General features: G+C 31.8%; 1 long non-coding RNA gene across 3 annotated transcripts; it reads left to right on the top strand.

Moving 5' to 3' along the window:
* Positions 1 to 461: 461 nt before the first annotated feature.
* On the top strand, positions 462 to 6,160 carry LOC107790931 (uncharacterized). 3 transcript variants are annotated; one of them, XR_012704531.1, is made up of 4 exons: positions 462 to 662; positions 1,337 to 1,454; positions 1,713 to 3,129; positions 5,912 to 6,160. It is a non-coding gene; the product is annotated as an uncharacterized LOC107790931 (long non-coding RNA). The 3 variants fall into 3 exon arrangements; XR_012704532.1 differs by lacking the exon at positions 5,912 to 6,160 and adding an exon at positions 5,443 to 5,666; XR_012704530.1 differs by lacking the exon at positions 5,912 to 6,160 and having other exon boundaries at positions 476 to 662; positions 1,713 to 5,666.
* The last annotated feature ends 2,234 nt before the right edge of the window (positions 6,161 to 8,394 follow it).

The following is an 8,394-nucleotide window of genomic DNA, read 5'->3' as shown; positions in this document are numbered from 1 at the left end:
AGGCCGATTTGATGTCCGAATTGGATAATTTTAGTATGGTTAGACTCGTATCGGAATAAGTGTTCGGATTTTGTATATTTTGTCTGGTTCTGAGGTGTGGATCCGGGGTTGACTTTTTAGTTTTCATTAAAGATCGAAACTTTATTATCCGGAATTATTTCCTATAAATTTATATTTATGATATTGAGTTATTTCTGCTAAATTTGAGTCGTCCGGGGGTTTGTTTCACACGAAAAGGTTATTTTAGAGTATTGATTTGACTTTTTTAAGGTAAATATCTTGCCTAACTTTGTGTGAGGGAATTACCCTTAGGATTTGAGTTGTTTCACTACAACAAAAGATGCTTTTAGTGGCAATTATTTAACGACAATACACTTATTGCCACTAATCTTGTTCTCTGAGTTCAAGTATTAACGACAATTAGTTTTGGTCATCAATAATTATTCGATAGTGGCAAATAGAGGTAATGTCCATTAAAAACAAAATATTTTAAAGAAGCCTTTCCCTCAAATTCCCTAAAATTTCATATCCCTTCATTCTATGTTCTAAGAATTGCCTCATTCCTTCCATCATCACCGGCCCTTCATGTTTCGGTGCCATCTCTTAGAGTTCCTCAATGACATGGCACTTTCCAGTTTTATTGCTATGATAATTGTCTTCGGGTAGTGTTCCTACTTATTCTCTTCTTTGTAATTTCTATGCATCCCAAAAGACACCTTTAGGCAAAACCCTAATTCCCTTAGCAGCACTTTTCCGTCCATAACCAAGTTTGATGACATCTTGCCTTTTATTTTGAGGCTAATCATTAAAACCAAAAGCATTGGTTGTTCAATTGCACAATTTTTCTAGTTTTCTTCAAATTCTTGAGGTTAAAATCAATTTTCACTTTTGTTTTATTCTTCCTTTTTACTGGATAGTAGTAGTAGTTGTTGTCGTCGTCGTAGTAGTTGTTGTTGTTGTCGTCGTCGTCGTCTTCCTTTTTACATAAACAATAGTGATTTTATTTCTTCATTTTCTTTCGAGTTATTTATATTGCATTTGACATTGTTTTATATGATGTTGGGGATAAAAAGAAGCCGAATCTCTATTCCACCACCAACGAATGTGCTGCACATATTGGTAAAACTTGCTTAACATTAATGTTAGTGTCTTGTATTTTCTGTGAGCTAGCCTCTATTTGAGAAGCTTTAGAAACAGTCCAAAATAAGCTTTACTTTAAGTATAGTTTGTCCTATGAGATGTTTCAAACTGTTGAGTTATGATGAATCCTGTGCGTGTCAATCTATATTATCCTTACTAACAAATGTGGTCTTTTTGAATTGAAAACCTTCCTCAGCTAGGCAGATCAGTAAGGTGGTTATGATTGATGGAAGGATTTCCCCTATCAAAGATATGTTGGGTGCATATGCTTTGAACCAGAATTTTATCAGGATCAACTAACTATGTATCCACTGGTGAGTTATCCTTTTCTTTTACAATTACCACCAATCATTGTAAAGGAATTACACCGTTTTTATCATTTAAGTGAAAATGAATGAGACCAAAATTTGTTAGCTCATATGTTAGTTATCCTCTTCATGAAAAATCTCTAGTGACAAGAATACTATTAACTTAAATTAAGGATTCATTGATGTAAAGAAAAAGATACACAATAATAATTGCTTCTATTATCAGCACTCTGCAAATTCACATCTTGGTTCTCTTTCTGCTAGCATCAAAGTCGTAATTCCCCAAGCGAGATGTTGAGCGATGCATGAGATTTTTTTCTTATGCAATATGAGAAGAAAAGTTGGCCATTTATCTTGGACCTTGCTCATGTGGGGGGATATTTCTACTTTTATACTTTACATGTGTAAGTGTTTCTCTTTGATATTTCTATTATGGTACACTTTTTTATTTTTTACATGACTGTTAATGTGATCGATTCTTCCATTGGATTGTGACTATTAATATCCTTATAAAACTTTTAATGTGTTTGATTGAAAGTTACTGCATTTGGAAAAGTGATCTGTAGATACGTCTCATGTGAAATTTGATTCTAAAATAAATAAAACAACTTTGAGTTGTCGGTGATCTGGAAGAACAAGTACATTTATAAGGAAGAAGCCTGATAATATCGTAAGACTTTGTACTTTGTTGTGATAAACTTAAAGATGGTATGCATTTCTATCTATGAAGTTTTTTAAGGAACAAAAAAGCTTCAGAGTTCCTCTACAAAATTCTTTTGGAAAATTTGCATCTTCATTGCAGATGGACATTTCTAAGAATTTCCCCTCTAAAAGATGCTCTTTGAAGGAAGATGTACGGTGAAGCTGTATCTTTTGGTTCTCCCTTCTTTTTCTTCTCTAGCAGGAAGATAGTGGAATATATAGAAGATTGTCTTAGACACTCAGAGACTATAATTATTACTCCCTCCGTTTTAATTTACGTGAACCTATTTTCTTTTTAGTCCGTGCCAAAAAGAATGACCTCTTTTCTTATTTGGAAACAATTTACCTTTATACAATGATTTATAGCCACACAAAATATATGTGCCTCATTTTACACCACAAGTTCAAAAGTCTTCTCTCTTTTCTTAAACTCCGTGCCCAGTCAAATGGGTTCACATAAATTGAAACGGAGGGAGTATTAGTTAGTGTTTAAATTTTGGTTTTGCTTGTTATTCCCTATCATGGTTTTTCACCTTTAATGGAATGAAATAAATTGCAATCTCTGTAAGAGTTGGAACTTTGGGTGTTTGTTAAGTCTCTGCGCCAGTATCATCTTGGTTAACTTCGAATTAGAAAAACTGATGAATTAAAAGAAGATGCTGAAGTGCAAGAAGTACAAAAATAGTCCAGAAAGAGATTAGAGCTATTGAATCGTTGGGAGGAACATAGTTGATGCTGGCATGTGAGTGTACCCATTTACTTGTAGTTTCAAAATAGCTCTTAAATGTTTTACAGTATGTCTTAAAAGTAGTGATTTTTCTATTTGTATTTAATGAAATATCATTTCTCTTTTTGCAGCTTATTTCAACTTCACTCCTTTCATAATAAAAATTTAATTGCAGATTGAGACTATGCATTTCACATACAAAAAATTATTGAGTTGTGGATTTGTCTAACAAGAACAGAAATTTGCTGGCAGGTAAAATTGTTTATATATAATGTGCAATTGAATGCCCATGTAAAGTATTTATGTTAATTATCTAGAATGATTAGTGTATTGATGACACAACAACAACTAGATCAATTTGTGCTACTTAGGGTGGTATTTTAGCTTTTAAATAGTTGGTGTAGCGGACAACTTGTAGTTATTCGCTCAGTATAGATTGTTTTTGATTGTTGGTAAAGGAATGTCGTAACCTAGTCATGATGTTAATATTTTTTTTTTAATTGTTTTATTTCATACACTATGATGTTTAGAACTTTAACATGTGGATGAGTTTCATTACCATCAGGAATTGAAGAGATACTTGTTATACTTGAAATGACATCAGATTCAAAGATCGATTTTTCCGTTTATGCTGCTACTATGGAGTAGAAGTCTTTCTTTGTAATGGATTTAATAAAATACATTATATTTTTTTTTAATTGGGTATTAATATATTTTATTTTTACAAACTTGTGTACATTTTTATTAAATTTTTAAGGTCAAGTATTATTTATTGATAATGTTTGAATCAAGATGAATGATAAATAGCTATAACATTTTCCTGGCATACCGCATTAGTATTTTCGGGAAAATCTTCCTCTAATTATTACCAGCATTAATAAAGATTTTTAAATGCACGTATAAAGGCAAATCAAGAGTAGTTTTAGTCGCTATTGTAATTGCCGCTAAAAATATCCTTTTTATTGGTAATAAATGGGTCTTTGCCGAGACAAATGATGGCTGTTAGTATATGAGCTAGCAAATTTCAAAGGTAATTTTAGTGGCTATTGTAATTGCCGAAAAATAAATGTCAGTAAAAGTGATAACTTATAGCGGCAATAATTAGTGTCTTTACCAGCACTTGATAAAATTGCCGCTAAAACCTTTAGCGACGCTGGATATTTAATTGCCGGTAAATATTTTTGCGGCAATTCCTATTGCCGCAAAAGGGAAAAATAATGACCGCTAAAGGCCATTTTTGTTGTAGTGTTTGTGCTATTTGGATTATATGAAAGTCGTGTATACGAGGTGACGAGTGCGTACTCGAGCTTATATATAAAAATTGACCGGTTTAGACTATTAAGCTTCTTTCATGTATTTATTTAGAATTGTTAGCACATGTTATATCTTTTATTCATTATGTTTACTATCACATGGTTTATTTGAAGTTGTCGTTACATGTCACATCCTTTTCTTGTCAAGTTTACTCTTATATGTTGTATTTGAAGTTGTTACTTCTTTTATCATTATGTGACTTCTTTTATTGTTGAGTTACTCTTAATTAAAATTATTTTTACATGATATCATTTTTGTTGTCGGGTTATTATCATGCATTGAGACGTAGTTTCTAGGTCGTACCATCTCTCTCATTATTAACCTATTTCATACAATAGAATCTGAAGTTTGCTCTTTCATGAAAATACGTTCATTATCGAGCTTATCCTTAAGTAATTAATTGAAGCTGAATTTATTGAAAATTATTAATCTATTTTAATTGAAGTTGTGTTTAAAGGGGGTGTTATTCCTTGTTGAGTTACTTTCCCGTTCATTTCATTGTTATTTAGATTCTATACACATTGTGCTTGAGTCGTGGGCTATTTGTTATGTAAATATTGATATTGTTGGTTCTTTGGAAAGGTTGTGGCCTATGAGAACTTTTGGTACGACGTGATATGTCGTGTTGTTGTGATGTTAGCATATGTGAATTGTTGTGTGGTTTAGTTGTTGTTATGCGGAGCATAAGGGTGGTATATCATTGTTATTATTATGCGGGGCATAAGGGTGGCATCTCACTGTTGTTGATTGTGTGGAGTGATACGGGTAGCTATTGTGTTATTGTTCGGGCGGAACGATAAGGGTAGCTATTATGAGGAGTGATACGGGTGACTATCAGAGTGATATGAATAGCTAATGATATTGTAAGGGCGAAGTGATATGCGTGGCTATCGGAGAGATAATGGTGGCAATGTGTGGGATGATGTGTGATGGCTTAGGGGAATTATGTTGATGATATTTTTGTGATAGTGTGATTCTGCTTGTGTATGTCATACACCTTACGTGACTTGTTTTGTTACTTTCAATGAGCTAATCGATGTCTTTGATATTACTTATTGACTTGGACTGTAATAGTACACTCGTACAAGCACATACCGTAGCATGCTATTTATACTAGTTTAGGAGTATGAAACTTAACATTTATCGATCATGCTCATGTATTCTTGTATTATCTGCTTTCATGTTGGTATTTGGTATTGATCATGTGACCATGTCGGGCGGATTGTGATAGTGAGCCTATGACCATGCCAGGCGAATTGTGATTGTGAGCCTGTGATCATGCCTGACGGATTGAGATATTGGCACGTGAATTGTTCATGCGGTTGTGATTAGAAATGTGGGCACAAGGTGCCGTGAGCATATGATTTGTGGTTGAGACTCATGACTTGTGATTATGAGATGAGGTATCTCGGAGTAATTCGTTGTGAGACCTGTGTTGGAACGACTTTCTTGTTGGTTGACATTTATTTCCCTTATATGTTCTCGCTGGTATTCTAACTGTGTTCTTGTTGCGTTAATGTTTGATCATATGTTGATTCTTGTTGCCATTTACTGATTCATATTTTCATTATTAGTTTTATACTTTTATACTACACATGTTATTTTGACTAGCACGTATCTTGACTTGTACCTCGTCATTACTCCACCGAGGTTAGTTTTAATACTTATTGGGTACCGATCGTGGTGTACTCATATTATACTTCTGCATATATTTGTGTAGATCCAAGTATTGGAGATATCGGACTTAGGAACAGTTAGCTTATTGATCGCGAGGATTCAAGGTAGAGCTTCTTGGTAGTCACAGTCCCTTAGAGTCCTTTCCTTTCGTTGTACAGTTAGCTTGTTATTTGAACAGTATTGTATTTCGATCTTTGAGATCTTCCCATGTATTCAGCTAGAGTTCGTGACTCTGTATTACCTAATCTTGGGAGGTTGTTATGATTATTGCCGCGTAGGCTTATTTCGCTTTTGTTTCGGTATTCTATTAAACTTTGTTTTAAATTATCATTGTTAAACATTCTTAATTGTTGTAAATAGGGGTGTATATAGGTCGGGTGTCATGTTTTTAAATTTATAAACCAAACCAAACCAATAAAGTCGGGTTTTTCAATCTCGGTTTTTCTCGAGTTTTTCGATTTTTTTCGGGTTTTCGGATTTTTTTTTCCGGTAAAATCTTAATAGCACAAAATATGTAACTTGTGCTCCAAATATTTATTTTAGTCCTAGTAGGATACAACTATATAATATATTTTTCAAGAAAATAAAATAATAATATGAGATGAATCATAACATTATACTAAAATATTCAATAACAAATATAATAAAATCGCACTAAAAAAAATATTACTAATTAATACACCATAATAAAAATTAACATAATCTAAAAATAATATAGGTCATGCTAAAATAAATACAACTAATAAGTACTAGTATTAATTACACAACTAAGCACTAAAGAAAAGATAAACTAGGTTATACATTTTCATTATAAATCAATACAAAACTGAAAAATAGATATCCAACACTATTGTCATTCCTAGTGTTGAATTGAATTTACTTTATTAGCATTAGTATTGATTTGAACTTTATTTGACTTACTACCTTTATGAGCTATAAAATTTATTGGACCATTCAAGAATGTTACGTCCAAACTTTAAATAGTACGTTTAAAGATAAAACTGTGAATAAATTTAAGAAATATTTATAAATTATATTACAATAAGTATTTATATGTATAAAATATTTTTAAAAATTGTATAAATGTAATATCGAGTTGGTTTGGTTTCGGTTTGACTTTTTTTAGTTAAAACCAAACCAAACCAATTATGGTCGGATTTTTTTTTCAATGTCAAACCAAATCAAACCAAACAACAATCGGGTTTTTTTTTCCGGTTTGACTCGGATTATCGGGTTGGTGCGGTTTATCGATTTTCTTTGTATACCCCTAGTTGTATGTAATCGGCTTACCCAATCTTACAAACTAGGTGTCATTATGACGCCTGTGGTGGAATTTTAGGTTGTGATAATTACATCAATTATATCACTATAATTTAGACTAATATAGTTTTGTGTAAACAAAACTGTCATTCATGATCAAAGTAAAATTATGATTTTGGGATATAGTAGAATATTTATTTTTGGGGCAATGTGGATTCACTCTTTTCTTTCGGCGGAGGAGAGAGGAGATAATTTTGAAATTATATCATATTATACAAAAATTTAATTCTATATTGATAGCATTAAAAAATAATTATATACTATTATATATAAAATACTAATAAATATAAATTTTCAGATCATCTAAAAAGCAATTATATATAAATTTTCATAATAAATAAAATTAACAACATGAAAGAAACAATAAATATAAGTTAAATTCATTATACATGTGGAATAACTATACATAAGAGGGCAAATATAATGAGAATATGTAGCTATAAAAATGTATTTTGAATAAACTTGTAAACACAAGGCGCAGGTGAAACCGTGAAAGTGAAGTTCAATAACATGTACTAGTAGTTACGATGCCTAAATGTGACAAGACAAATATACAGAGTATCCCAAGACATTGGATTCGTCCAAAAACAAATGCAAATGCAAATTTGACATTGATTACGCTGAATTTGGGCATTGTTGGAGAACAGATTCCATTTTGTGAGATTTACTATTAAGGATGGATAAAGAATTGGACCGTAGATCCACATCTAGAGATTCTTGCTAAGTTACAAATTTTGTTTGGATCATCTAAAATAGCCTGGTCGTACACTTGAGATCTCCGGATGAATTTGATACAATGGAAATCATTTTCTAAGAAGAATTTTTTGTCAAAAAAGAAGTCATGTTTTTAATGTTTGGTTACATTTTTTTTTTAATTAAAAGAGAGGAAATAACTTTTCTTACTTACGGAAATAAGTTATTTTTTCTTATCAGCACTTTTTGGGATCGTTTGGTTGCAAGAATTTGTTGGGGGGGAGGGAGGGGTGTCCCAGTATTAAAAAATAGGATTAAATATATCCAGTATTTTATTGAGAGTATTAGTTAAAATAGGGATAAAATTTGTACCAAAATCATGAGATTATCTCTCCATATAAAAGGCGTGATCATTTATTCTTACTACAATCCTAGTTATAATATTTTTATAGGATAACATGATTTTGAACCAAATTATATTCTTTCTTTAAACAATATCAACATGTTCTAAAC

The sequence above is a fragment of the Nicotiana tabacum genome, chromosome 21 (assembly GCF_000715075.1).
Source record: "Nicotiana tabacum cultivar K326 chromosome 21, ASM71507v2, whole genome shotgun sequence".
In the NCBI taxonomy this organism is placed as follows: Eukaryota; Viridiplantae; Streptophyta; class Magnoliopsida; order Solanales; family Solanaceae; genus Nicotiana; species Nicotiana tabacum.
The sequence above is the reverse complement of the archived record's forward strand: the minus strand, read 5'-3'. Positions and strand labels throughout refer to the sequence as shown.